The following is a 6,648-nucleotide window of genomic DNA, read 5'->3' as shown; positions in this document are numbered from 1 at the left end:
ATTGCATTCATGTGAAGGAGGCTGAGCTATTTGTTATGATCCCATGAAGTTAACCTGCTCTGGAGCGGGTTAAGAGTTCAACATAAGTTGCCATGGTGATTTAAGAAGTGAAGCAAAATCGTAGGAGTTAAACCTTAACTCGCCAACCTCAAATCCTGCATCATATTTCTTTAGGTTAGGGAGTTTTAAGGTCAATTCACCTAAATTAAAAAATGGGTCTTTATCATTATTATTTTGTATGTACCTATAGTGATATCTAACTAAGTCTAACTGGAGGTTTTTCAACTTGCCCAGGGTTTTGAAATATCTGAGTTTTCTCAGACCTCAATACAATGAAGGTGAACGCAATTTAGTTCATGGTGTTTACGACAGTGAAAAATTACATTAAAATCTGAACAGTATTATATGTTTCAAGAATCAGTATCTTCATCATTCTTTCAGTAGAAAGACGAATTAGATTTTTTATATGTAATTTTGTTAATGCGATGAGCACCACAAATGCTATTCACATACAATGTACTGAGATAGATGTAGAAATCGCAAAGAAGGGCCTCTGACAAACCCGGACACATAAAATACAAACTGTGTGCATGGTTTAGAAAAGAAGTAAGTGAGAAAAATATTTAAGTATCTAGTACACAAGGATCAGGCACACAAATTATCAGGCATTCTCCATAAGAAAACAGTTAAAGACGTATGTTCTAAAAACATAAGCATAAAGTTACATCCTACTTTCCTGTCCCTCGTCTATTGGCATGTATTGGTTTGCAGCACTGAGTAGTTGGTGACAGGGAATCGGGGGACAAATAGGAAAGATGGAGAAGCCAATTGGAATAAAGCGTTTAGATATTAATGTCCATCAAGATTTCAGTGCGTAAAGCCTCTTTTAATAACGTTTAAACAGTGTGGAAATGAAGCATCACAGCAAATCAAAGTGAAAGCTTGTCAACACTGAGCCAGAGCCTGATCTGTCAGCATGACTGGAGCAGAGTGTAACTGTCGAGCTGTCAGTCACAATGTGCCTTTCATGCAGTGTGATGTGCTGTTGGCCTGTACACTGCTTCAGGGCGTTTTCTGTCACACATGCTTGCTGCGCGGTTATTATCTGAGGCCTGAAGTGCATTCAGAAAGTATTCAGATCCCTTCACTTACACATTTTATATTGCAGCCTTATGCTAAAATCAATTAAATTAAAGTTTTTGCAAATTTATTAAAAAGGGTAAACTGAAGTATCACTTTGACTTAAGTATTCAGACACCGGCAAAAAGGTGAAAACTGAAACCTTGAGTTTTCCTGAATGGAATGACGCCACAAACTTTGCATGCCTGGATTTGTGGATTTTCTGCCATTCTTCTCTGCAGAGCCTCTCAGGCTCTGTCAGGTTGGATGGAGACCTTCTGTTGACAGACATTTGTAGGTCTCTCAAGAGATGTTCGATTGGGTTTAAGTCAGGGCTCTGGCCGGGCCAGAGTTGTCCTAGGCCACTCCTGTGTTGTCTTGGGTGTTTAGGTTCATTGTCCTGTTAGAAGATGAACCTTCGGTCCAGTCTGAGGTCTTGAGCGCTCTGGATCAGGATTTATGAAGGCTATAGCTGTATTTTGCTCCATTCAGCTTTCTCTCAACCCTGACCAGTCTCTCTGTCGCTGCTGCTGAAACACACCCCCAGACAGGTGATGAGCAGCCCCTGGTTTTCCTCCAGACCTGACGCCTAGAAATGAGGCCAAACAGTTCATCTTCATCTTGTTACTCATGGTCTGAGAATCCTTTAGTTGCTTCTTTTTTTTTTTTTTTTTTTTTACAAATCCCAAGCAGCTTTCATGTGAGCTTCCATTTATTATTATGATTGATGGCCATTATCCAAGGCACAGCAGCAACTCTGGCAGTGTGGACACACATGGCACACATTTCAGCAGCAGTTCAGCAAAGTAGCCATCATGGACAGGTGAGGTAAGTGGTGTGGCACAGGTTTTATCCGCTTTGCCTTTGCTTCTTGAAAGTGGAAAGTTCAGTGGGATGATGGTGTTTTAAGTGTCAGATTAAGTTTGTTGTTCCAAATGTTTTCATGGTTGATCCTCCGCATCTAACTTTGGTCGTATAAAAAATAGTGAGCTTTGTGTCTTCTGAACTCACGGTGAAGAACTTCCACGGCATTGGCATGTTGTGTGTGTTTTTAGCTGTGTCTGTGCTGTTGTGTGCACGACATGAACCACTGTGTGGCCCATGAGTGTAAATTTCACCGGCACAGAATCAGATATCTGAGACTGATCAGCCGGTCACAGATCATATCCGCTCACACTGAAAAACCAGCCTTTTCCAATCACCAGCCGATCGATCTGTGCATCTCTACTTTTTACAGTTGAAAAATAAACCATGTCAGTAGTCTTTGGTGGACAAACTATGCGATGGCAACATGTGTCTAAATCAGCGGCAACAATTTGCACAATTTGTTAAGAGTAAGTTAACACCAGTGTCTATCTGCCCTCTCCCGTGGAAAGTTTCATGTCTGGTTCAGTTGCTAAGTTACTTTTTAATTAACATAAGAGCTAAACTCAAAATCGTCTGTTCTAGAATTGACTCCATTTCTAAAGGCTATACAAAACTTTGGAGGGTGGTGCGTGCAACCGCGCATCTTATGCTTTTTGTGCATAATTCTGAGCTGATATCCAACCATTCACTCACATGCAGTATCTGGGTACAGTATGAAAGACATGCCTGTATACGCAAACACTGACTGAATGACCCTAGTTATAACTTCTGCTGGACGACTTTGCTTTCATCTCAAACCTTCAGGAATGTAAGCCTGCAGTATCGAGTGCTGTTGAGACACAGGCTGATAAACGGGGTCTGTCCATCACTCAAAAAAGCAGAGCATCTTCTCAGGGGGAAAATGCTAAAGGCTTTAAGTTCATTTTCATCTTTCAGTGGGATGCAGCAATAAGATAAACACGTGAATACATACATTACAATCAGCATTAGTAAGCCTTGCATTTTTCTTTTCGGTATCCTGGGAGATGGACAGAGAGTTAAGAAACTTACGACTTAAGAGTTTGAAATGCTAATGGCTCAATTTCATCTGTGTGCTTGACCAAGGTCTGACTTTAAGGACGCTGGACTGAATCCTCAGACTGACAAGTGCAAATGAGATGTAAATGCAGAGATGGAGGATCACTCTCCCCACACTGAGTAATTACTTCCTTTCTGCCCTTGATGAAGAACACAACACGACTGAAATTACATCTGTGGTTCCGCTTTACAGCTCTCAAATATGTGTGAGCGGATGGCAGCACTTTCTGTGAAACAATAAATATCCATAGTTTATTTATTTTTTATTCACTGAGGGGAAATGATTGCTTAAGAGGTTATCTATAATAGGTGGTTGTGTGGCTTTTAAGTACATGCCTGTCTAATGGTGAGACTTGAGCTAGTCAACAGCCAGACAATCACTGGCGTCTTCTTGAAGTCACCGTCTCTGGTTTGCCTCAAAACGTAAGACTTAAAATGGGAAAGAATTAGCTGGAGGTTGAGCATAATTCTTTACTGGCTTCTTCGAGGGTCACACCACAAAGGTACTGGTAAATAAAATAACAGACATCAGTACAGCACTTGAATTGGATTAACAATAGTGCCAGTATAATACAATATACTAAAATTAATTCATGTGCACAACTGATAACTTATATAACGATGAACTTCTTATCTGAACTCTTACCCAGTAGCTTATCTATCTACCCACATATCGAGTCTTTATTGCTGCAAGTTTTTTTCCTCTTGCAGCTTGTTTGACCAACACCGCTCTGCACCAGTCAGTATAAATCTGTTATGCCAAGCAATTTAACTAAGTAATGTCTTTATCAAATTAGAATTTGTCAAAAAGTAGGTCATTTTTTGTTTTTTAGAACTTTCTAAAGTCCTTTTTCTTTAATCTTTCACAGCACCAATCACTGTAACTCTGTTAACTATCTGAAAAGAAAAAAAATTGACCAAGAATGTCACTGCCAAACTAGAACAAATGAAAAGGATGAGGGGAAAGTCTCTTTCCTTTTGCTTCCAGTCAATTTGAGGAGAGAAATAACATTCTACTTCTACTCTGTAATACACATTTGTGAGATTTTAAGCCTATATGCAGTACATACACATACGCAGCCTGACCTCCTATGATAACACTGTGCTAGCTATCTAGCTAAAGCACAGCGTGTGGATTCCTGAACACGAAGATTCCATCTAATTATCATTATATAACACAAGATTTTATAACAAAATTACAGATTACAGTCCCTTTATGCAACTCACAGAAAAACAAAGTTATATAAATTAATTAATATATAATCAAGTCATAAAAATAAAACTATTTTCATGGTGGAGTGTGGAGGATGAATTCAGTCTCACAGCCTGAGGACAGAAACTTACTAACATACAGTATGTCTTGAATCAACTGATGTTTTCCAAAAACATGTCATCAATTTTGATTCTTTTACCTTTTTTTATAGACTTTTCTTCCTAGTGTCTGCTCTACTGCTTCTCCTTTATTGATTTTTCTATTTTGATTTTTCTTTTATTGGCTTTTTTTTTACTCTTTTTCTTACTGTAGCCAGTGTAGATCTCCTTCCGTGGCTCAGTGGTTTCATGCTAAACCTTTGAATAAGAGACTGTGCATGTGAGAAGGCGAGCAGGTCAATGGTCCCTCCCATAACGTCTCTGTTAAAGAAATGGCTGTTTACCATGCGCACTGTTGAGTGACCATGCAAAGTGTTGTTGCTGACCTGCTATCTTATTGGACATATTACACTCTTATGGAGTTTTTTCTTATTAACTACAGACAGTGAAAGATACCAAGCAATAGAGCAGAAATGCAGAAAATTGTGCACAAATGAACAATAAAAGAGAATTGTTATACATCCGTCCACTCCACTGTCGAAGCTACTGCTTTAGGTATAATCACTGTAATTCGTCCCTGTAAATGACACCTGTGTTTAAATTCAATGACAGTTTTTGTCAGTTACTGTCCCTAGATATTTATATTCATTTACACCTTCATTACAGTCACCTTTGTCCCTCTGCCTGCTCTGAAATCAAAAATCATTTGGTTAGTTTTCTTGGTATTTAGCTGAAGAAAACTTCTTTTATAGTCACTATTGTGACCAATGGATTTAAGTGGGTTAATTCCAAAACCATTGGCATTAATCTGCTGTTGTAACACCCTCCACTCTTCTGGGAAGGCTTTCCACAAGATTTTAGAACTTAGCTGCAGGGATTTGATCCCATGCAGGTACAAGAGCATTAGTGATGCTTAAGCATTAGCCCGTTGTGTTTTTTTAATTTCCATTTTTATGGGTCAAACAGTGTTTTTATGTGTGTTGTCAAAATTATTACTGTTTTAATCATTACTTTTGTCATTAATTTAAGTATCAAATGGTTTTTCATATGAATAAATGTAAGTTTTGTTATTCTCTATCTGCAACTGAGAAAACATTGTCATTGAAAATAAAATGGACTGTAGCCATGTTGGATGAAAACACAATAAAAGAGCTGCCTACAGAACTATTAACAGGAAGCACGAGGAAAATATCACAGTTGCAGCCAAAGTTTGTGACTGACACAGGAACTCTAAGAAAGCATTGAAGAAATTCCACAGTACACATGTACAGTACAAGGAAATTACGACGTGATGACAAGTTCAAGGGTTCAAAGTGAATTTGATCAAATAAAAGAAACAATCCTCTAAAATATGTACAGCATGTGTTTAAGTGCATCAAAATGTTATGTATCAAAACAAAACAAGTTGTTTTAATGAAAAGGACAATCTATAAGTTTCTTACCCGATTTCTTGAAATTCTAGGTTGGGTCTTCAAAATTTTCTCCTGCCTCATTTTGACCTTTCAAAAGCTCTTACAACAGTTCTATATCAGTTTTCTTGCAACCAAATAAGAAAACTGTTGTATTCTTAGGCAGGCTGACCACTTCCTCAATAATAAAATAACCACACAGACCATCTGAGAGTAAAATTATGTGTAATGGAATTAAACAGGAATGAAGACCATGAATGTGCTCAGTGTATTTAATGGCAATCTGCCAATTAGATTTAGATTTTTCTTATGCACAAGTGGGAACTTTGGTCTGATGGCAGTGCTGCACGTAAGGTCAGATGGTCACCTGAAACAGTAGGAATCATCCTAATCAAGAATTCAATGGATTACTCCTGGGCTATCAGACAGTGAGAAGATGAAACAACCTTTTACCAATAAAATGTTTTTCCTTAAAAGTACTGAAATCTGTTTTCTGTAAGACTAACTGCTGCGTTTGTCTCCTCTCCTGAATTTCTTGCCTCTCTGTCATTGCCATTTTCCCACGCTGTAAGAGCTCTTTTTACTCAAGTTTCATGTGTATCCTTAAGTGTCTAATTAACTTTCTTCCTGCTTTCTACAAGCCAATCTACAAACACAGGAGCATCCTGCATCCACCTGCAGTCTCTTTACCATCAGGAACATTTGCAGTCCCTCAGGGACTGTTTGCTGCTCCAAGGTCGAGGCTGAAAGCTGACGGTCACTGTGTTTTTGCTGTCAGCCTCCCACAAAGTCTCAAAGATGCCAAATCACTGAGCATTTTTAAAAGTGCACTTGTATTCTTTGGCTTTTGCATGATCTTTTAACT

Source organism: Seriola aureovittata, chromosome 10 (genome assembly GCF_021018895.1).
Source record: "Seriola aureovittata isolate HTS-2021-v1 ecotype China chromosome 10, ASM2101889v1, whole genome shotgun sequence".
NCBI lineage: Eukaryota > Metazoa > Chordata > Actinopteri > Carangiformes > Carangidae > Seriola > Seriola aureovittata.
Note: the sequence above shows the minus strand (reverse complement) of the source record.